The sequence below is a fragment of the Eurosta solidaginis genome, chromosome 1 (genome assembly GCF_040869045.1).
Source record: "Eurosta solidaginis isolate ZX-2024a chromosome 1, ASM4086904v1, whole genome shotgun sequence".
NCBI lineage: Eukaryota > Metazoa > Arthropoda > Insecta > Diptera > Tephritidae > Eurosta > Eurosta solidaginis.
Genome location: NC_090319.1, coordinates 216,343,948 through 216,369,158, shown reverse-complemented (window position 1 = coordinate 216,369,158; position 25,211 = coordinate 216,343,948). Strand labels below are relative to the sequence as shown.

At 37.1% G+C, this 25,211-nt stretch overlaps 1 protein-coding gene across 8 annotated transcripts in view; it reads left to right on the top strand.

The window, feature by feature from the left end:
- Positions 1-25,211, top strand: part of nvd (neverland) — a 2,324,292-nt gene that overhangs the window by 55,800 nt on the left and 2,243,281 nt on the right. Inside the window, exons 1-3 of one of the 8 annotated variants that reach the window (XM_067760148.1) lie at positions 15,672-16,190; positions 16,244-16,479; positions 16,556-16,725. The exons of 6 other annotated variants lie outside the window; for them this stretch is intronic. The gene's annotated coding sequence lies outside the window, so the exon portion shown is untranslated. Of the gene's footprint in view, positions 1-15,671; positions 16,191-16,243; positions 16,726-25,211 lie in introns of those variants that run through there. One more of the 8 variants, XM_067760147.1, reaches the window with a different exon arrangement.

The window sequence follows — 25,211 nt, the reverse complement described above, 5'->3', positions numbered from 1 at the left end:
TCCTTCCAAAACGTCGAGCCGGGATCGCAGATCATCCAAGGCAGATACCCGCCTATCTACGCTATTCACCTTTTCCAAGAGTGCGTTAACCGCACCTGTCAAATTTGTAACGGTAGTCTACAGCGCTTCCATTAACCTGTAAGAAAATATTAAGGTTTATTTTTAGATATTCTACTTACGCCCCTATTACGTATAGGTTTAGCATTAGCACACTGTTTTTTGTTTTTATAAAAAATTTTTTGGGCTATCAGCCTCTTTTCACTTTATACAGCAGGGTTATTCCCTTTTTTCCAATTTCTTGGGCTATCAGTCTCTTTTCACTCTATACAGCAGGGTTTTTCCCTTTTTCCAATTTCTTGGGCTATCAGCCTCTTTTCACTTCATACAGCAGGGTTTTTCCCTTTTTTCCAATTTCTTGGGCTATCAGCCCCTTTTCACTTTGTTGTGCACTTAGCTTCTCTGGTCCCTGCTCGGGCGCCACTTAAAGGATCTGTGATCCTTACACTAAAAAAAATTAAAGGGCCAACTTGCCCTGCAAACACAATAGAACAACACAGTTAAATTTTACAGACTGATTTATTTTAGGATGGTTGTAATTGTAAATACAAACTTAGTGAATAAAATAAGGATAGGTTAGAACGGATACCCCCACGCAACTGCCCTCTGTGTGGACTGCTGCTTCCTTTTATAACATTTTGTGTGGCTACATTCTGTAGCTAGACATATGCGACGTCTGAGTGTGAGTGTGGCCTTGACTTCCCGCAGGTGTCTTACTTGGCTGGAATGTGCAATGCAAAAGTCTCACAACATTGTGAAATAGAAATATGCTGACTCCGCTGCAATGTGCATAAGTACTGACTTCGTTTCCATAGATTTGATAACGTTGCGCAATATTGTCATTGCGCGATATGATGAAATGCACTTGCCCTTGAAGCGGGTGTTGGGTTGCAATTATGCTGCTTACAATAATTATGCCAGCGCAGCTGCAGGTGGCCCATCTAACGTGGGAAGAATAATTATGCTGACACAACTGCAGGTGGCCCATGGGACTGTGGGAAGAATGATTATGCTGACATAGCGGCAGCTGGCTATGGGATTGTGGGAAGAATGATTATGCTGACACAGCTGCACGTGTAAACTTTAGTTCGTGGGAATCCAACATGTTGGGGAGCCGGTAGCGTTCTAACTTATATATATTACGGTGGGTCGAACTTTTGGGTAGCGGCAATTTCAAATCTACCTGCTGTGTCTTGTGGTGGCTTAAAAAAACAACACAAGCAATTTTACGATCTGCAATTGTGTCACAGTGATACCTCCATTTTTTAAATTGGTTGACTAAAAAACCCACAGAACTATGCTTACGACATGCAAATGCATCACAGTGATGCCTTGGTTTTAAAAGGGGGTTGTAAAAACGCTAATTTCTAATAATTTTTTAAATTTCTTTTCTATTACTAAGTTAAATTCATTTTTTCATTTACATGTGCTCTGACTAAATAAATTTCTAAAGAGAAAAATAAACTCCAAAAAGAAAAAACATAGGCATTTCAAAGTGGGATTTTTCAAAATTTGCCCCTACGACCCAAAGGGGGGACATCAGAATTTGTTTTAGAGGTATGGTTCCTTCGGCAAAGTTTCTTATTTTGATCCCTAGAATATGATTTTCACAGAGCAATGGGCAATTTTTTTTGCCTCCCCACAAATCGACCCGGCCTAATATATATGTATATCAACAAACCGCAAAATACATACCGACACAGCTATACCCATCCATATATATACATTTAGACAGGCATGCTTAACGAACGAAACGATATCATTTCGTTACGATAATCAAGTGACTTCGTTTCGTTTATTAACGTTAAGATCGTCAAATTAACGTTAATTTGGCGTTCTTAACGTTAATACGAAACGAAATGACTTCGTTTCGTTTATTAACGTTGATTATCGTAACGAAATGATATCGTTTCGTTCGTTAAGCATGCCTGCATTTAGATAAGGGCTACTTGTCTCAATGCATATAAATTGGACATGTTTTGAGTAAAAAAAAGTTAGGATTGTTAAATGGGTGGCCCTACATTTTTAAAGGACCGCAAGTTTTTAAATGTCCCTTCATATTTCTGATGAGTCCTAGACTTCACCCGAGCCGTTTTAAAGAGTCCCATAGATTTCTAATCGAGCGACTGCACCCCAAAACCCCCACCCACCCGCCTTTTTTATCGTCTACAAAAAGTAGCAGTTGGACACCTGTAGTACCGCCGAACTCCCCAATCCCAACCCACAGCCCCCAACCCCCACCCACCGTTTTTCTCGTCTACAAAAAGGAGTCGATGGGCACTTGTAGTACCGCCCCCTTTTTTCTCGTTTGTAAAACGGGCCTGTCGGGCACCCGATCAGGGGCAGATTATCTTAATATGGAACTCATGATTTTCCATTATTGAACATTTGTGTGACCATGCCGTTACATATGATTGTTTGATTGTAAGTTTGTGTACACATGCTGTTGCTGGTCCATATATATGCATGTCAGAATTTCATAATTCCATTTGGGCTCCTTAAAAATGGGAGCATATACATACATTATATTTTTTTAAATATGAGTATTAAACATTTTGTGTACATGATCACATATGTTTGGACATGGGAATTTTATTAAACCACACTGATAAGAAACCTCAACCGTACAACATTGCAACACATTTATATGTATATATGTAAATAAAACTTCATACTGCATTTCATTTAATTAAATTCGTTATAAGAAATTTCCGTAAATATAAAACACAGAACACCGATCACTTCCCATTTAGTTGAGCTTTACAACTATTCCAAAATTAGCTACCCGTTGAGTTGAACTTTAGCCTGCGGAGAAGAAAAACAAAAAACAGAATTTATTATTAAGATTTAGATCTCGAGCCGACAAAAACATCAAAAAAGGAACCAAACATAATAAAAACTCTAGAAAAAGGAAAATAAAAAAAATAAAATAGTATGCCTTCATTTGTGTGCGAGTATTGTAACAAAGAATTTAAATATGATCGCAGTTTAAGACGACATATTAGAAACTATCATGCGAAAGAAGTGAGTTGCAATGTATGCAAACACAAGTTTAATAACAATCAAATGTTTTAACACATAAACGTTTACAACATACAACTAACGCGGATGACCCTATATATTGTGATGTTTGTGCATTTAATATCGCAAAAAAACTGTGGTCATATAACATACGCACTAATACACACAAACAAAAGGCTAGACAGAACTTCACTTCTAATCTTAAAAGCATTAAATCAGTATTCAATAAGCGAAGAAGCGAACATTTGTATTTGAAAATAATGTAAAAGAGGATTTGATTGTTGAACACTTTTTTGCAACAATAAAAAAAAAACTTTGTAAAATTTTAAGGGAAAAACTAACTCATTAACAAAACATTAAGTTTAATTGCGAGCTGTTTTGTAAATATATTTTGATTAAAGAAGACGTATAGTGTTTAATGGAATTGAAATCACATCAAACCAAGATGATTGTGCTTGAATAAACTTCTACGGAAAATGATATTAATCTGTTTTACGAGGACCAGTGTGTTATTTTATCTTCAAAAATGAGCGAATTTCAAGAAAGAGATAGTGGTTGGTCACTAATTGAGATATCACATCTAGAAGCGAATATAAATAAATATGAGCCTATTAAAGGCTCAAAATATATACCTTTACCGCCAACAATTCAAAACAAAGATTCTTGTATAAATATTCAAAACACAGATGAATACTGTTTCAATTGGGCAAGTATATCAGCTCTATATCCTAGAAGTTCTAACACAAATAGATGTTCATCATATGAAGTTGATGATATAAAAGCAGATGTGATAGAACTGCGAAACAATATTACTATCAACTTCCATAATCTAAATTTTCCACTTGCGGTTAAACAAATCCAGATATTTGAAGAAAACAATTCTTGTATTAGTGTCAACGTGTTCGGCCTGTATAATACCACTATAGTGGGCCCATATTATTTTACAAAAGAGGAACGAGAACATGATATAAATTTATTGTTGTTAGAGGACATTAAAAACTTTCATTACGTTTGGATAAAAAATTTAAGTAGATTAATGAGGCATCAAGTTACAAGCTATGAGCATAAATATTTTTGCAACACATATTTAATCCACTTCCATACAAACAAAGCTTTAGCATACCACAAGGATCATTGCAATAAAATAGTAACCGAGATGCCTTCCGAAAATGATAAAGCATTAAACTTTAGTAATTTAAAAAAAAAATTAGATGTGTCCTTTGTTATTTATGCATTTTTCACAATCTTTCGTCCTACGACTGTCATTTGTTTGTTAGAGAACTTTCGACAACACAACGCGGCATTAAAGTTATTCCCTTAAATAAAGAGTTATATATATCCATATCTAAGAGAATATATAAAACTGAAAAAGATTCTATCGAACTTCGTTTTTTGGATTCATACAGATTTATGCCATCTAGCTTACAAAGTTTAGCAAGTTGCTTAACCGATGAAGATTTACATATTGTAACGGATTTGCTGCAAATCCTCTTATTTGTCCTTTTGCTAGGTTCGTATCGCTAAACTGTTGAATAAATAACTCCAATGTTGAATAATGGAAAAATGGCCTTTATTAAAATACTTCACAATAACACTCAAACTGTGCAACGAATAGCTTAAATGAAACTGACTTTCAAAATAATACTGCTATTGGTCGCTAGATATCGTCTTAGTCGTAACTGCTTAACAACTCAAATCAAACTGAATTACAGCGCCTCTACATCTGTCGCCTTTTATACTCTTTGGTTTTCTCTTTCGCATTTTCTAGAATCTACTAGCATTGTCCATGAGCTCTCAAACTTCTCAGCTATAACTAAAATTGCACAATTTTATACATCTTCTAGGCGCTTCCAGAATCTACTAGTCCAGTAGCTCTCAAACTTCTCAGCTGTAACTACAATTGCACAATTTTATAGTTTTTCTCATTGCATACTTATAGGAGTATCTCAGATATATGCATGTGTTAGTTCATTGACACTCCGCTGCTCGTATACGTACATGGTACATATATGTAGACGCAGTTATTGTTTCGTTTATGTAGATACATAATGATTGAATTATTGATGTACATTCACGTCACTGCTTAGCATCGGCTGAGAGCTGGCAGCACTCCTTAGTTTTGCTAATATTCGTAACACTGCCCTCCACCTAAGTCTGATCGACCCGATCAGACAAATCTCTCGATCTAAACGCTGCTAGCATCTCCAAATGTACCACTCTTCTACTCCATGGTTTCTCAATGCTTTGTATGCGGTAGATGGTATCACTGATCTTCTTCACAACTTTGTACGGGCCTTCCCAACTGCACCGAAATTTGGATGGAACACCTTTCCACCGGTGAGGGTTGTATAACAGTACCAAATCTTCCGCCAAGAAACCTTCCGAATTATTGTTATCATGGTACCTGTGTTTCATCGTACCACTCAATACATTGGTTCGTTCCTTCACACTCTGTTGTTTGGCCGATGAACTACTTCGTAGAGCTTGCGCTGGACGGATTTGCTTTGCATAATCAGTATCGTTCCCACGTTTCCCCACAGTAGTGCGCTCTGGCTTGAAACTACCCTCGCATTCTTTCTCGGAAATTCGTTGCTTCGTTTTCCTGCGTCTTTTAGGTTTTGTCAATGCCAGTGTTTCTCTCGCAGGTACTTTTGATTTTGATTTATTTGGCCCATTCGATCTATCAACCTTTGTCTTTGACTTTCGTGGTCTTTGTCGAGTCTTTTCCACCAGTACCAGATTACTGCTGAACCCTCTTTCCAAACTAAAGTTAAGTGCTATGTCCTGGTTCTTATAGCGCATAATTTTTCTCCGCATATCGATCCTGATGTCATGGTCAACCAAGAAGTCCACTCCCAATGTGACTTCATCAACGATCTCCGCCACAACGAATTTGTGTAGAACCATGACTTTTCCAATTAATACCTCACATACCACTTCGCCTTGGACTTGATTATACTCGCCTGTGACCGTACGCAACCCTGCTCCAGGTAATGACTTTACTCTCCTGTAGAACAAATCAGATCGAATCAAGGAATGAGATGCCCCCGTATCTACAGTCAGTACACGCTCTTTACCATCCACATTCCCTCTGATGGTAAGACTGCTTGATTTCCTTCCAATCTGCGACACAGATATCACAGGACATTCAATAGTCGGGGCAAGTTTTCGTTCTTTACATCCGACACGCTCATTCCGCCAGCTTTGCGTTTACGGCCACCCACATTTTTGGAACTCTTAGGACCAAGATCGCAATGACGTGCAATGTGACCTGGGTTGCCGCACTTGAAACATTTAATAACTCCGGCATACTTCTGTTGAGATCCCTTCAGTGCTTCCAAAATTTTTTCTACCCACTCTGGCCTTTCTACTTCCACAAGGCGTGCTTTGAAAACTGGCTTACTCAAAAGCGAGGCTGTTTCCTGAGTCAGCGCATGCGATACCGTTTCAGCAAATGTTAGTTTTGGATTCGCATATGTAGCCCGCTTCGTTTCCACATCTCGTATGCCATTTATGAAATTCTGGATTTTTACCCTCTCGCTGTATTCCACGGGTGCGTCCGCATTTGCGAGATGAGCCAACCTTTCAACATCCGAGACAAACTCCTGCAAAGTCTCATTCGCTCTTTGGTGACGGTTTTGCAACTCAATTTTGAATATCTGTTTCCTATGCTCGCTTCCGTAACGTCTCTCTAAAGCGCTCATCAATGTTTCGTAGTGGTTCCGCTCGTACTCTGGATGATCTGTAAGATTTCCGCGGCAGGCCCTTTCAGTGCCACGAACAGAGCTGCAACTTTATCTTCAGCATTCCATTGGTTCACTGCTGCGGTCTTCTCAAACTGTAGCTTAAAGACCTGAAAAGGAACAGAACCGTCAAAGGATGGTGTCTTTACCTTTGGACTACTCGCTGAAACAGCTGGGCGATTTAGTTGTAACTGCTCCATACGACCTTTTAAATCATCTACTTCTGCCTGAAATTGAGCCATTTTTGCATCCTGCGCTTCCAGTTTTGCTGATACCTGTTCCAAAATTTCTGCCGACATTTCAGATATACGTGCCTCTTGCGCTTTCAATTGAGATGCCATATATGTCTTTTGGTCTTCCAGTTGAGATGACACTTGCGACGTCATTTCTGAAATACGTGCCTCCTCCTGTGATTCCAGTTGGGATGCCATATATGTCTTCTGCTCTTCCAGTTGGGATGCCATATATGTCTTCTGTTCTTCCAGTTGAGTTTTCATCTTGGATGTTATCTGTGTCGACATTTCTGAAATGCGTGCCTCCTGTGATTCCAATTGTGATGACATGTTGGTAGATATTTGTGATGACGTTTCGGACATTTGTACCGATATTGCAGCCAATATCATGTTCAGGTCTGTGTTCGCCATTGTCTGCGGTGTTTCTTCCATTTTTGTTATTTCCTCGCCATCAAGATGAAAGTCATACTCTTCCACATCAATTCCTTCTGCTTCCATTGCCTCTCGTAGCCGTGCCTGAAGTTCAAGTTTAACGCCGCTTGTATTCAATCCACGGCTCTCCAACTCCTTCTTTAGTTGCTGGATCTTCAATTCACTGAACTTTGCCATGTCCTTTTTGTCCTTTGGAATTTATTCAACAATTCCTCTTCTGACACCAATTGTAACGAATTTGCTGCAAATCCTCTTATTTGCCCTTTTGCTAGCTTCGTATCGCTAAACTGTTGAATAAATAACTCCAATATTGAATAATGGAAAAATGGCCTTTATTAAAATATTTCACAATAACACTCAAACTGTGCAACGAATAGCTTAAATGAAACTGACTTTCAAGATAATACTGCTATTGCTCGCTAGATATCGTCTTAGTAGTAACTGCTTAACAACTCAAATCAAACTGAATTACAGCACCTCTACATCTGTCGTCTTTTATACTCTTTGGTTTCCTCGTTCGCATTTTCTAGAATCTACTAGCATTGTCCATGAGCTCTCAAACTTCTCAGCTATAACTAAAATTGCACAATTTTATACATCTTCTAGGCGCTTCCAGAATCTACTAGTCCAGTAGCTCTCAAACTTCTCAGCTGTAACTACAATTGCACAATTTTATAGTTTTTCTCATTGCACACTTATAGGAGTATCTCAGATATATGCATGTGTTAGTGCATTGACTCTCCGCTGCTCGTATACGTACATGGTACATATATGTAGACGCAGTTATTGTTTCGTTTATGTAGATACATAATGATTGAATTATTGATGTGCATTCACGTCACTGCTTAGCATCGGCTGAGAGCTGGCAGCACTCCTTAGTTTTGCTAATATTCGTAACAATATTGTAAAATCAGTTTATAAAAATAATGATGAATTTACATTAATAAAACGTAAAGGTGTATTTCCTTATGATTACCTAAACTCGATAGACCGTTTAAAAGAAACAGAACTACCTGCTCGTTCATTTTTCTTTAACAAATTAAATAATAAATCGTGTAGTGCAGCTGGTTACGAACATGCTCAACAAGTGTGGAATATATTCAAATGGAAAAACTTAATGGATTATTTATTGTTATATTTGAAAGTAGATGTCTTACTATTATGTGACATTTTCGAAAATTAGATCCATGTCAATATTATACCACACCAGGGTTATCTTGGGATGCTATGTTGAAGACAACAAAAATAAATTTAGAACTAATAACCGATAATAATATGTATAGTTTTATAAAGCGGGGTATTAGAGGAGGAATTTTTCAGTGCAGTAAGCGATATTCAATAGCAAATAATAAATATATGAGTGATTATGACTGTAATAAAGAATCAAATTATCTCATTTATTTAGATGTAAACATTTTGTATGGTTTTGCTATGTCCCAGTATCTTCCATTTAGAAATTTTGAATTGGTTGAAAATATTGAAGGCTTTAATGTAAACAATATTGCAGATGATTCGGAAATTGGTTATATATTAGAAGTGGATTTAGTATATCCATCTAGTTTACATGATTATCATAATGATTTTCCATTCTGTTCAGAAAACAAAAAAAAAATAAAAATATGAAATATACTAAGCTGATAACAGACTTATCCAAAAAAGAAAAATATATAATACACTATAGAACTCTTAAACAATGTATAAGACATGGATTAGTTTTAGTTAAAATAGATAAAATTCTAAAATTTGTTCAATCAGATTGGTTGAAAAAATATATTGATTTGAATAACCACCATCCAACATTAGCTAAAAATTCATTTGAACAAAATTGTTTCAAGCTATTAAACAATGCAATCTATGGAAAGACTATGAAAAATGTTGATAAACGAAAAGATATATAAATAGTAAGCGAATGGGAGAGTAGAGGCAGGAGATTATGAGCTATAGCTCTAATAGCAAATTTTAATTTTCATAGTTCACAACAATTTACTGATAATATGATTGCAATAAAATTGAATAAAGGTTTCACAATTTACAATAAACCTATTTATATAGGTTTTACCGTTTTAGAACTTTCTAAACTGAAAATGTATGAATTTCATTATGATTATATTAAACCAAAATATTGTGAAAATGTTAATCTTAACTATATGGATACTGACTCCTTTATTTACGATATTAAGACAAATGACTTTTATGATGATATTCGTAAGGATATAAGCATGCAATTTGATACATCTGCATACCCAAATCCAAATGTGTTTGATTTTCCATTGTTAAACAAAAAGGTTTTGGGTATGATGAAAGATGAATGTAATGGTAAATTAATGAAGGAATTTATTGGTTTGAGAGCAAAAATGTATTCTATTCGCATCGATCAAGAAGAAAAAGAGATTAAAAAAATTAAAGGTGTTAGAAAATGTGTTACTTTCAAACTTTCTGCAAATGATTTTAAAAGATGCTTATTCGAAAAGAAATTGTACTTTGACTCAATTTATATTTTTAGATCAAAATGTCATGCATTGTATACACAAGAAATAAATAAATTAACATTAAGTTTTTTAGATGATAAGAGATTTGTAAAAATAATGGAATTAATACCTACGCTTTGAATCATTATAAAATAAAAGAATAAAAACATAATTCAGTTGTATCTTATTTAAAGCTTCGAAAAAGAATACTTTCGAAATTGCATCATCGAAAAGAAGTATACCACACCAGATTCTTATAAGATACACAACTGATAGGTAACAAATTTACCAGATTCTTATCAGATACTCAACTGGTAGGTAACAGATTTATCAGATTCTTATCAGATGCACAACTGGTAGGTAACAGATTTACGAGATTCTTATCAGATACACATCTGGTAGGTAACAGATTTACCAGATTATTATCAGATACACAACTGATAGGTAACAGATTTTTTTTCGATCACTCATTAAAAATCACGTCAAATAATCATATGACTGCATTAGCAAATCTTGTTAAGATCAGGAAAGTATGAAAAGGAAAACTTAAAAGAATGAAATTGGGAGAATTGGATAGAATCAAATTGTTAGAGGATACAGGCATTCTACTAATTAAGACTGTCTCGGCCGTTTCATGTTCATAACGAAAACTGGTCCCGCAAACACTTTGTCAAATGTACTTTCCTTATCTTCCTTTTCTGAAACATAGACGCACACAAGTAGATTACGCATTGCTTAATGAGATGGCATGTTGCAAGTAGATTACGCATTGCTTACTATAATGAGATGTCATGTTAAAAGTAGATTACACATTTCTTATCGCACACAAAAAGTACTTTATTGTTCTATTCTTCTACTATAAAAGCTCAGCTCAGATCTACTTTACATTATTCAAATTTTTGACTAAGATTGATTTACGTATAAAATCTAAAAATTATGATTAATGACCACGTTAGGAGGGATGATCACTCTAATGATTTCTTCCCGTAGCACTGCATTCTAGAGGATGACCAGCAGCGTGAAGAGCTGCTTGATGAGATCCGGAAGGGATGGTGGAATACCTGAGGTTGCAACCGGAGTTCCTTAATGTATCTAACCTAACATTGGTTGTTACAGATACGGATTTGGGAGATATAAAGGCAGGAAATTTGTCTGTGTTTTATTTAGTTATTTAAAAGGTTTATTTGAAAAAGTAAGTATTTACATGTAGAATTTACAACGAAGTTGATTATACATTTTTGTGTAAGTGTTTATAATTTTGTAGGCTTCCTCATACAAACGCTCTAGGTGTGAGCAATTGCAAGTGTCTGGGCTATCTGTGCTATTAGAATTCGACCAAACACAGTTTTCATAGTGTTCACCGAAATAATTTTTTATTTTACTTAATTTACCTCTATACTCAATTTTTGAATGAATTTCGAAAAGCCTTTTCCTCTGCTCTTCAGGTAAAATATGTTTAAATTGTTTCAGAAAATTAAATATGTCTACTGCTGCTGACGACGACCATGGCATGTTTGTGATTACTGAACCTTATATGCAATGTTTGATAATAACGATCAACATGAATTATGGTTGGATTTATATCGTACGAAGTATGCTCATATAATGCTTCTCGTTTATGTAATGTCTCCGTATTGCCTTCCGGAAATTCAAAGCAATAGATATTTAAAGTACGCTGTATATAATTGCTGTAATAAGAGCATTTAATTCGTATTTCAAAATTAAATTGAAATGTCTATAAAAAACCTCTGGGCTTTCAATAATGCCTCCTATTCTCTTTTCCTTTTCAACTAGTAATTCTTTAAAATCCCTCTAGAATTTTTTTCACACCATGTGACTCACTCCTTTGATCGCGAATAGTTGGTCTAAAAGATCCCCCAGGGCTATGCGTTGTTGTTGTTGTTGCTGTTGCTGTTGTCTAGTGTTTCCTAAAATGGTGCTCCGTACGTAGTTTTGAAAACAAATAATAATAATTATAATGAGATATAAAATTTAAAATTCATTGTGATATATCCCTTTGTTTACGTCAATTTAAAATGAGGTTGATATTGGAAAACAATGTATTTATATACTTACTTTTCTTCTTCTTCTTCTTATTCTCACCCTTTTAAAATAAAAAGAACACTAAAGTTAAGATTTCTAATTCTATTTTATTTCATTATAAATTTAAATTACTAGCCGATATGTATTTGAACAAAATATATGCTGGTTTTAAAGCACAACGAATTTGTCGTTGGTTGATTTTCAAATTACAATCAGTATGAAAATGATATTGACAACGCACAACATCTGGGTGTAAACTATATAATCTAAAGAGATTCATTCCATCACATCCTGTACTCTCCTCTTCAATGTTAAACACCGGCTTTTGGAGGAACTCTGCTATACTTTTTTCTTGCCCCTTAACATAACTTTTTATGTTCTTCAATGTTGACATCAAAAAGATTTTTGCAGATTTACAACTATCGCTTCCATTGGACCATAATAAATTATGGTGGTGTAACATTAACCAATTAGCTTGTCGTCAGATCCGAAAATTCAAATGGAGCTTTTATGTGGAAACAATGGAATTCTCCATTGTTGAGGACCAGAGCTATTTCCTTTCCAATAAATCTATTATCGTATGCTTGAAAGCCTTGAACATCTACTGTCGCAAACTATATATTTTGCCCACACTTATATGCTTTAGAAATATGGACCTTTTAAAAATTTGGAGTCCCCCATCTAAAATCTGAGCTCGATACTCTCCTGCACTGATGAACTTCTAAGCTCTTTTTTTCTTGCAGTCAGAACACAAAACAAACAATTCGAAGCTTTTCCTTATACACTGTACACAAACTTACAATCTAATGAAATACGACATGTGGTTTTATTTATATATATACATATAAATATGCTTCAATGCTGATTAGTTAAGGTTTCTTATCAGCATGTTTTGAGTTTTCTCTTACACAAACATTCCCAAGCGTAGGTATTAACTCCATTATTTTTTACAAATCTCTTATCATCTAAAAACTTAACGTTACTTTATTTATTTCGTGTGTATACAATTCAAGACATTGTGACCTAAAAATATATATTGAGTCAAAGTACAATTTCTTTTCGAATAAACATCTTCTAAAATCACTTAAACTCATCTAATAAAATGCAAAACGAGCCCAAATGGTTGTAATCAATGTGAGAACATGTTTTATTGAAATACAAAACAAAGAAATCATTAGTTCAATATTAAGATAACCTTTAGTTAAGAAATTCTCACATGCATATACATATATGGACCAGCATGTGTACACAAACTTACAATCAAACAATCATATGTGTAAGTATGTATATATAAATAAAATGTTTAATCTGCCCCTGATCGGGTTTCTATGTTTTATACTTAGGGAAAATTCTGATAACCAATTTAATTAAATGAAATACAGCATGAAGTTTTATTTACATATATACATATAAATATGTTGCAATGTTGTACGGTTGAGGTTTCTTATCAGTGTGGTTTAATAAAATTCCCATGTCCAAACATATGTGGTGGCATGTACACAAAATGTTCAATACTCATATGTAAAAAAAATATAATTTATGTATATGCTCCCATTTTTAAGGAGCCCAAATGGAATTATGAAATTCTCACATGCATATATATGGACCAGCAACAGCATGTGTACCAAACTTACAATCAAACAATCATATGTAACGGCATGGTCACACAAATGTTCAATAATGGAAAATCATGAGTTCTATATTAAGATAACCTTTAGTTAACAATCTGCCCCTGATCGGGTGCCTGACAGGCACGTTTTACAAACGAGAAAAAAGGGGGTGCCCATCGACTCCTTTTTGTAGACGAGAAAATGGGGTTGGTGGGTTGGGCGGTACTACAGGTGTCCAACTGCTACTTTTTGTAGACGAGAAAAAAGGCGGGTAGGTGGGGGGATTGGGGTGCAGTAGCTCGATTAGAAATCTATGGGACTCTTTAAAACGGATCGGGTGAAGTCTAGGACTCATCAGAAATATGAGGGGACATTTAAAAATTTGCGGCCCTTTAATTTGTAGGGCCCCCCATTTAACGATCCTAATTTTTTTTTTTTACTCAAAAGTTGTCCAATTTATATGCATTGAGACAAGTGCCTTTATCTAAATGTATGTATATGGATGGCTATGTCTGTGTCGGTATGTATTTTGCGGTTTGTTGATATACATATATATATATATATATATATATATATATATATAATTTATATGCCGTCATGTTTACGGCAAAGCTCTGCTAAAGGTAAAAAGCTCTAAGCTTTTTCTTATACACCACTAAGCTTTTTCTTATGCGCCACCTAGCGGAAGTTAGCCAGAGGTGAGATCAGCCAGACCACAAACCGAAAAAACGTACGCGCCACCTAGCGGAATTGTTGAGTGATTTTGGGAGGTGGTAAAAATTTCAGGTCAAGATAAATATAGATCTGGTTTCATTCCTTCGGTCAGACTCAACCCAGACTGGACCGAAAATAACGAACTATGCCATTCCTAAGGCCAGACTGGTGACAGACTGAGCAAAAGTATGGAGTTTTTAGGGTGAGACATGCACCGAGCTTTCCATACAAAATGTGATCCAGAACCGCTATATACTTACTACTTGTACTAATACACCCCCTTTTTTTGGATTTCTTTCAAAAGTTAAGCATTTACCCAAGCGTGTTGAGATTGAGAGGGATGAGCCAATTAATTCATGCCGCTTTGCGGAGCGCATACGTGAATTAATGCGGTGTTCACTGGCGCATCGTTACGAACGGGTGCGAAAATTGGCTGCATTATGGTTTGTGTGCGCTCGTGATTTTCGAATTGAATTGAGTTGCCACAAGCGTTGTTGAGTATTTCTAGCATACTAGGTAGTTTATTTGATGAGAATGTTCTGATGAGGTTACTTTTCACAATTGTGGAGGAAATATTGCGTTTACAACATGAAAGTTTGCATACAAATAATATAGGTTCCAAAGAGTTTATACGAAAATTACGCTTTTCATTGACGAACTTGAAGTTAGCGACTCAGCAATATACACCTATACGTTAGCAAGATTTTTGGATATCTTTTGTATGGTATGTTTTAAAAAGGATTATAAAATTGTGCAAACGCTATTTGATAATTCGGCTTACATAGACTCTAAGCTAATAAGCTCTTCGCTAAGGAGTATTCAAAAGGTAATGATTCCATTATGCAGCGGATCCAAAATACGAAAAAAAGTAATCTTTTGTTGTCGGCAGGTTGATTTATTGGGAAAAATGCAAGCTCAAATGGAAAAAATTTACAAAGATTCGGGGAATGGGATGGATATTTTAACTGGAGTATGTTGTAGTAATTTACAATCATTACTACTAGTTGTACTGGACGCCAAAGATTTTGTTGGCGGGATTTGTGTATTGATGTTTGTGTTGCCGCTGTGGTTTGGCAAGGAGAGGTTACGAAAACGTGTTGTCGATGATAAACACCTCCCCCACCAGTAGCAGCAGTAGTGCTATTTGATGCTGCTGTTTTAATTGAGGAGTTCGATGTAATTCGCCTATGCATTGGTGATGCGTTGCTGGAGTGGCAAAGTGTTCGTATTTGCGTCAGCTGCCAATTGTTCGATTGGACGGGCTGTGGCATACTTGGAAGAAGCAATAATCTTCGTACGTTCGTACATTTTGTATTCCTCTGGGTTTTCCTGTTGCTGCTGCATAGATGCATTGCCTACATGTTGATGAATAAAATTAGCCCCAGCAGGGTATTTTGGTGAACCAAGCCCACCTCTCCCATCCTGTCCCATTTGCAAGCGATGCATTGCCTCACTGAACCGTTGATTAGCCATCGATTAAACTTCACATTAAACAATATATTAACTTTTTTCATCCGCACAAAGGCGAAGTTCGTAATTGTAATTGCAGGTTCCATGAAATTTTATTAAACTTGGTATGCACTACAATGCCTATGGTAAAGCGATGACGGAATCTACAAAGAAGTTCATATATACTGGACTGTTTGCGATACCTTATCCAGCCATAGTGAGTGGCATTGTACAAACTCTCCGACTGAAGAAATGGAAAATGGGAATTTCAACTTTTGCCACTTGTACTGCTCTTGTTATTTGGAGCTTATTCCGCACCTGTGGTTCTTTACCGCACTTTCACATTTAACGATTGTCCGCAGGCGGCTAAAGAAGTACAACAACAAGTCGAGAAGGCACGCAAAGATTTAATAGCAACAGGTTTTGTTTTCCGCGACTGACTTTAAAAGATACTAAGCATGATTATTTTATAGATTATCCAATGCATACACGTTGAGTAATTTTAAAACAAAAAGTTATTCCAGCCCTCAATAAATGTGATCAGAGATCATTCGGAAGGTTACGACACTGCATTTTAAGCACTGGAATTTATATATGGCAGTGAAGTCGGAGGTTCGTAAATGATGAATGTAATTAACGATTGTGTTGTTTCGAATCGGTAGCTGAAGGTCTTCATAACTTAGCCTTGAGAATTTTATGAATGTGTTTGGTAAGTATACTCGGTGTTTAAGATCAACTTTGCCCTTGTTAATTGTTTAATGTTATGTCCATTTCGGTTTATGAAGAGATGCCCGCTTCTTTCGATGAAGAACACGAGTGGGATCTGAGAGCGTATGCTGGAAGGAGCCAAGCGGCATTGATTCCCAATATGTGCTACCTTATAAGGGGCTACAACACTTGAAAACTAACATCAAATATATCATAAATGAAAGGAAAATTGTACGGTACATGTTTGGTAAGCCAGGTATTCCTAATAAATATAACTCCAAAATAATCAGTGCAGTATAAAAATGTAAAAATCGGGCTTATAATAGTAAAATCTCTTATCATACAACGTAACACAACAACCTTTATATATAAGCAATTCACACAGTATCCTGCTCGGCCGTATATGCCATGCTTCCAACAGAGTTTATATAGAGAACTGTGGGAAAAACTCATCTGCAAATTTTACATGAAGACGACCCCCTTGTGGATTGCTCACTTGTATTTATGATTGGACTGCATACCGGTTCTAGCACAGTGTGGTTTCATAGCTTTCTTGATGGAAGATTTGAAGTTGAGATAAGGTGTTATATGGGCATCCGCTATAAGGTAATATTCCGCTTAGACGACGATATAGCGTAGATTTTGGTTTTGTTGTTGCTGTAGTAGTAACCTCCAAAACCATTCCGAAAGCTTTGTTGTAATCTGCAATGAAGGGTGCGTCTATATTATACTGCATAAATTAATAGGCAATACCAGTATACCCAACACCTCCCCTCTGTGGCCGTTGGGTGGATATTAAAAAAAATAATAATAAATAAATGTAAGGCGCGATAAACTCCGAAGAGATCTAAGGCCGAGCTTCTCTTCCAATTTGCGTCGTGCTCCTCTTGATTTTCCCTACAAATTGGCCGGACGGGACCTACATGATTGTATGCCGACTCCGAACGGCATCTGCCAGGCAGATGAGTTTTCACTGAGAGCTTTTCATGGCAGAAATACACCCGGAGCGCTTGCCAAACACTTCCGAGGGGCAACCCAGCTTAGAAAAATTTTCTTCTAATTGAAAAACCTTATTTCTAAAATTTTTGATGTTGCTTTGCCCGGGGTTTGAACCCAGGGCATCCGGTGTGGTAGGCGGAGCACGCTACCATCACACCACGGTGGCCGGTGGGTGGAGATTCCACTGTTACTTATCGTACCTTTTTCACCATATTGTTTTGGAGCATGCGCGTTGACATCAGAACCTGAAGCTCCATTAGGGTGTGGAGTCAAATTGGAGGGGGTGGGTGCTACAAAGGTACGTGATTATGCGTACGTGGGTGGATTCCATTCATACCTTTTGGTTCGTGGACAAATTCCACCGTTTAGGCGACGGCGTTTGAATTTATATACAATAAAGGCTGTTAATGCGCGTGGAGATTAACAACTCGAATTTTACGTTCATAAAAAACTATTTTGTTGATGGCAGGCCACGCCAAAGGCATACATGTGTATTTAGTATAAAATCCTCAAACGAAATATGAATCAATCGAAAAATAGATCAAGACGACGGTGAAAAGTAACTCCACCTTAAGTTTCCCTGAAAAGTCATCGAAAACCCCCAAAACCCGATATATGTTGTCATTTACTAGAGATGTAATTTGAGGTATCCGACCAGAATAAACCTTCTCTAATTTCAATACGTAAACCTTTTTTCGATTTTCTTTGACTGGACTTCAACGAGCAAAACAAATATCGTTGCGATCTGTTTATTCACATTTCGATGAATTATTTGTAAATTTATTTCATTTGTAATGTTAAATCAAATTGCTACTTTGTGAAGCTTATTAGAGCATTATTTATCATAAGGAATTATATGAGTTAATTACTTTAGCTGATGAAAAGGCTAATTACTTTTACCATAAGAAGCGCCTGGAGAGCATATATCTCAAAAGGAAATGTAACTGAAGTAGTCCAAAAGACACAAAAGGTGGACACAGTTATTTAATATAAATTTGTTTGAGCGGAACATACACTAAATAAAATCCTTACATTGAGACTGCTGAATAAAGTAAGTTTAAGCACACGCGGTTCTGGCCGCAATGTGTCAAATATAATAATAAAAAAATTGGGGGATTTCGCAATAGGCAAAAATATTTGTCTTTGGTTTGTTATGAACTTCTCTACATATCAATACATGGTTACTCTTTCTGATTAAATAATGAGTTTTCATACAATTGAACAAGAGAAATGCCCAAATATGAATATTTTGATGATCAAAAACTGAATATAGTTTTTTAATCATCTTTTGAAATCATATCTGAATCAAATGTGTTTAAGTGATCAACAATTTTTAATCATTTTTCATTCAGCCTTCTGAATCTTTCTGATTATCTTTGTTGACTGAATAATGAATATTCTACTTGTTAAAATTTTTCCTCTCATTGAAGATCTTATTTTGTATGAGATTTGAAGAATAAATGCATGATAATCGTACTCGAAATTCATTTATTAATCTCAACCAAAACGATTGAAATATGTTCACAAATATCATCTGAACATGACTGTGACAGCAGTCAAATATCACTCCAAAACAATTAAAGTTCACTTTTACAATGATATCAATTATGAATAAAGCATTTCGAGATATGAATCATAAATGATTATTCAAGAATAATCACATTTAAGGTACATTTTTATCCCGGCGATACATTGATTTTCGAATAAAATATACCTTTAAATTAGAACGTTTTCAACCATCTGGGGGTATGATATTTGAATATTTTTTGATACTGGATATTCTGGTGACGATATGAATAAATTTCTTTGGGGGGAATAATTATTGATTCAACTGTATTCTGTGGCAGATCGTGGATCTGCGTTAGGGTTCTAGTGGGCTCGTCCGGGGTGAACGAGTGAATTTGGGTTTGATTGAAAAAAAAAAACTAGAAATAGAATGGGCCGAGTCCCTTTAGGTTCTGTGGAAGATAGCGGATCTGCGTTAGGTTATTGGTTGGCCTCGTTTCGGGTGAACGAGAGCTGGGTTTTTGGACATCCCTCGACCGAACTCTTCCGTCTTCCTGTTAGGCATTCCTTCCATCTCCGTTACCGCGAGAGCTTAAATTTAGGGGATCGTGTTTACTCACGTGGCGAGCCCGGTGATTCCGCTGTGGAACACTGTGAATTTTTGAAAATTAAAAATAGAAAGGGTCGAGTGCCTTAGGGGGGTTTAAATCTCCAGTAGGATCCCCACACGGCGAGTCATAATGTAGGAGTATATATTGCTAGCTGTTCGTTCACGTGATTAGCCCGAGGATTCCGGGTTGGCACTGAGTGCCCAGGGTGGTTGGAAAACCCGGTGGGAGTTTCACCTCACACGTGGAGGCTGTACTACGTAGTTAAAATTGGAAATTGTCCGCTCATGTGGCGAGCCTGCCAATTCCGTGGTCGATACTAAGTGCCTAGGGTGGTTTGGAATCCGCAGTGGGAGCCTCCCAAGGTGAGTCCCGGTGTAGGAGTAACGTAGTGTATATGTTATGCTCTCACGGTGACGAGATGAGTTCGGTGGGAATACCTAACTGGAAATCTGAGAAGAAGGGGGGGGGGGGGGGGGGGGAGGGGGGAATTATCGATAGGAAAGTGGAATTTGGGAAGGAGAGAGAGCAACAGAGCGATTGTTATGAGGAGCCCTTAGTAGTCTCGTAATCCATTTCCGCCGATGGAACAAGGATCAGTTTGACCCAAGGTCGTTTGAATTGACCCTTCTAGGTTATGAGGTCGACTACGCGTACTCGGTTATCTTCGCCGGGGTGTACGTTAACGACTCTTCCTAACCTCTATTCGTTGGGTTGGAGGTTGCCCTCCTTTATGACGACTAGGTCCCCGGGTTTTAAGTTGGATTGTGGATGTTTCCACTTATACCGTTTCTGGATCTCGGCGAGATATTCCGATTTCCATCTTTTGCAAAATGTCTGGTGCAGGGCCTTCATTTTTTGCCATCTATTGACTACTGAGGCAGGATTTTCATTACAGTCGATTTCGCGTGGAGCTAGCAGATGCCCACCCACGAGAAAGTGCCCTGGAGTAAGCGGCTCCAGGTCGGAGGGTTCGTTAGATGAGGGACTGATTGGCCTTGAGTTGGGGCATGCCTCAATTCTGCATAAGAGAGTCGTAAACTCTTCGAATGTATATTTATGATCGGACGCGATCTTTTTATAATGAGTTTTAAAACTTTTTACCCCTACTTCCCACAAGCCTCACATGTGAAGGGCACTTGGGGGTATGAAATGGCATGCGAGAGTTTGATGGCTATATTTGTTCATTGTGTCGTCCCTTGCTTCAAGCAGAAAGACCTTGAATTCGGATCGTAAAGATCGCGAAGCTCCGACAAAGTTAGTACCATTATCGGAGTAAACGTTTTTTGGGCATCCTCGTCTGGCTACAAATCTGGCGAAGGCAGCATGGAAAGACCCGGTACTAAGATCGTTTGTCGCTTGAAGATCAATAGCTTTTGTCGAAAAGCAGACGAACAGGCAGACATATCCTTTTGAGGTCCGACACCCTCTCCCTCGGTAAGACTTTATGTCAAAAGGTCCGGCGAAATCTATCCCTGTGTTTTTGATGGCCCTAGTAAAGGTGGTGCGCTCCTTTGGAAGGATTCCCCTAAGTTGAGTTTGTGTTCGCTTCTTGTAAATAGTGCAGACTTTACAGTTGTGGATGACAGATTTAATAATTTTTTTAACACGCGGAATGCAGTACTGAGTGCGAATAAGGCGCAGCATCAGCTGGTTTTCTCCATGGAGGGAGATCTTATGTATAAATTCAACTAGGAGTCTGGTTAATCTACAAGTGCATGGAAGGATAATGGGGTGATGCTCATTTGTAGGACATGTCTGGGATGCGTCGACCCGCCCACCAGTTCTGATTATACCTTCAGTATCGATGAATGGGTTTAAGGGTAAAATCTCACTTCCCTGATTTCTAATTTGCACACTCTTCTTGATAGTATTGCCTTTGGCATATTGCTATCAATCAGTCTGTCATTATTTTTCTTTCATCAGATGCTATTAAATGAGAGTGCCTTTTAAAATAAGCTTTAGTTTTCGGATGTGTTCTTTGGAAAAACCGAAAAATGTATGCTATAGCCCGCAAAGCCCTTGAAAAGTCAGAGAACCTATCAAGGATATTAGAATTATTATTAACAGACGCTGCGTGAACCTTTACCCCCTCTTCCTCAATATTCGTGTTGTAATCTTCTTGTGTTGGTCAATTTTCGTTGTCTTCATGTAACCAAGAAGGTCTCTGCCACCACAACGAATTGTTAACCAAATCAAACGCAGATTAACCTCTACTGCCTAAATCTGCTGGGTTTGGCTCCGAGTTCACGTGAAACCAGTCCGTACTACCGACCATGTCGATGATCTTGGTGATCCGATGTGCGACGAAAGGACCAGGAACAGGGCGGTTTCCTTATCCATGCGAGCACTATGGTTGAATCCGTCCATAGACGTAGTTTTACGGGTCCCATTCTGATGTTCCTAAAAATAGATTCGGTTATTTCTGCGAGCAGAACTGCTCCACAGTATTCTATACGTGGAAGTGATATAGTCTTCACTGGGGCTACTCGGGTTTTAGCTAGCAAGAGATATGTGACTGACTGAGCTGGTATCTTCTAATTCCAGGAAATTTTCACTGAGCGGATCTGCTTTAGGTATATCCTTAAGAATTTCCCCTGAATTTGACGTCCATTTGCGTAATGGGAATCCATCCGAGTGTAGGACTTGACGAATTCCACCTCTGGCTTTAATGGTTGATGTGATTGTGTGTCTACCCACTAACACGTCGTCTACATACATGCATTCCGCCAGTATGCTGGCCGCTGTAGGGTGTGAATTTGCTACATCTTCCGCCAGTTGTAGGAGCGTTCTTATCGCAAGATATGGAGCGCAGTTCACTCCGATGGGAACAGTATTTAGCTCGTAAAGGCTGATAGGGTCGTTTTGGGGAGGTGCGATACACAATCCGATGAAATTTGGTGTGATTTTCATTCACCCAAATTTGTCGATACATTTTTCGATGTGGCTATTAAAGACGAAGCGGTACAGTCTCCAACGTAGAATTAAATGGGCAGGTCTGCTTGGAGTACTGGACCTGAGTGGAGTATGTTGTTGAGACTAATTCTATTTTCCGTCGGACTTGACGCATTGAAGACGACGCGCACCTTGATTGTGGTACTTTCCACCTTTACAACGGCGTGGTGTGGCAGGAAGTAATTATCCGAATCGTCGGACGGAATATTGTTTTTGATTTTTCTCCATATGTCCGAGCGTTTCGTATTCTGATAACACTCGTGCATACTCTTTCCCTATCTCTGGGTTTTTTAGTAATCGCCCTCATTCCTGAAGAATTGTGAATATGCGCGCCTCAGGAACGGTCCTAAATTAATATTCTCAGGGTAATGCTGCCGAATAGCAGTGAAACTGTATATCTTCAATTTTCATCACGTTTTGTTGTTTCTTTAAATAATTGTTCACAATACCTTTCTTCTTCATTAAACATTTAATTTTTTGGCATATTTTCTACCTCAGAGAAAGCTTTTAATCGATTGTCTAACGCAACCTGGTTGTAGAATGACATGATGCTCTTCGTTGGACTCGGTGCTTCGACTCTACCGGTTAGTATCCAACCGAACACTGTCTCTTCGGGCAAAATTGTATTTAGTACATTCTTTTTCAAATCGCCCAGTACGATTTGGGTATGTATGTCTCCGCCAAGTATGACGACTACATCTTCGTTGACGTAGAACCTCTTGTCTGCAAAAACCATGGAAGATTCCCAGTGAGTTTAGCTAGGACTAGAACGGGTGTAGTCAGGCTGAAGCAGGGATCCACTGGAGAATGTAATTCAATATGTGATGCTTCTTTTCGTAATCTGTGCTCAGGGAATTTGCACATTTTACAAATTGATTTTATTGTTTTCTTAGATACTTTTGTTTGAAAAGCACAAAGTCTTTTCGTAGGGGTTTTTGTCGATTGTCGCGGCGCGTTTGGTTTTTGCACTTTAGAGGTGGCATTCCCTGTAAAACCCGACACTGTTTCAAGTACCTGAAACCGATTAGGTAGGAATTTGTCCATATCTTCCCACTTGGATATGTCCATTTTATGATCTATACTTTGCTCCCATAGAGCCAACATGCTCTCTGGTAACTTGGTTGAGCAGAGATAAGTCAGGATTTCATCCCAATTGGAAGTGTCAATTTTGTGGCATTTGAGTGACGAAAAACAATTTTAAATATCATTCTGTAGCTTTTTTGTTGAACTCTCGCACTAACTTGAGTTTTGTTATTAAGATAAAATAACTTTTCGACCCCTTTCAAGCTAGAATTATGGTCGTGAACAGGTCACGAAATGTTGACCAAGACAAATAATCCCCTATGAAAACTTCCGTATCGCAAGCAGGGAGGCGATAAAAACAAAAAAAAATTGTTAATAAACCATGAGCACTTGGGAATGTCAAACAAAGTAATTGACAATAAACAAAAATCCAGCATTATCAGTACACCGGATGGCGCAACACTGAATAAATATAGTTGGTAAAAAGGAATAGAAGTAGCAAATTTGCCAGTCAAACAAACCACCGCTGTATAGCTAAATGGTTAGCGCAGCATGCCTAAAGCGTACTGATGATGAAGGCTTAGCACCCTTCGAAATGGATCTATCTGCGCAGCTATGGCAGGTTGTCTGAAAAATTTTCTACTTACTATTCCAAAAACAAAAATACAATTTTTCCAATTTAGAAAAAGTAAAAAAAAACAAAAATTATCATTAAAAAAAAATTATTGTTCTGGCCTTGAGCTCGAATCGAACCTTGAATCATTTATCAATAGGCCGATAAAACAAAAACAATTGTTAATAAACCATGAGCACTTGGGAATGTCAAACAAAGTAATTGACAATAAACAAAAATCCAGCATTATCAGTCATTTGCACCAGATGGTGCAACACTGAATAAATATAGTTGGTAAGTTATTCCAAAAACAAAAATACAATTTTTCAAATTTAGAAAAATTAAAAAATAACAATAATTATCATTAGAAAAAAATTATTGTTCTGGCCTTGAGCTCGAATCGAACCTTGAATCATTTATCAATAGGCCGATAAAAACAAAAACAATTGCTAATTTGTTTTGATATTTCTTATTTTATTTTATTATATTATCTTTTATTTCAGCTTAGTTTATTATTATTTAAATGCTACTTGATTGAATCGGAAAATTTCACGTTGTATATTAAACGAAAAAAAGACGACCCAAAAACGTTTTCGATTTTAGGTCGAAATATTGCATAGATTGTATATTACTCTACTATCTATATATTAATACGCTAACAAAATTTCCATACAAACAATTGACAGGCGGTTTCGCATAGTTAGCATACGTAAAATCATATAAAAGTAATATGAATCGATTCGTATAGATCAGCCGCAGTGCATAGGCCTATTTTTGTTAACAAATATTACTTTGTTTATAATTAATAGAAAAAGTTTTTTGTAAATCCAACAATCTCCAAATATGGATATTTACTTTCTTGCACAAAAGCGCACCATCTTTGGACAAATTATGTAAGTGCTCTAAGACACAAACCTACATAAGCGTACGCGCTACACGGTGAAATATTAAAACATGGTTTCCCATTATTATTAACTACTTTGTTGGATTATATGCCCATTAATCGGATGCTTAGATCCCATATCCGTC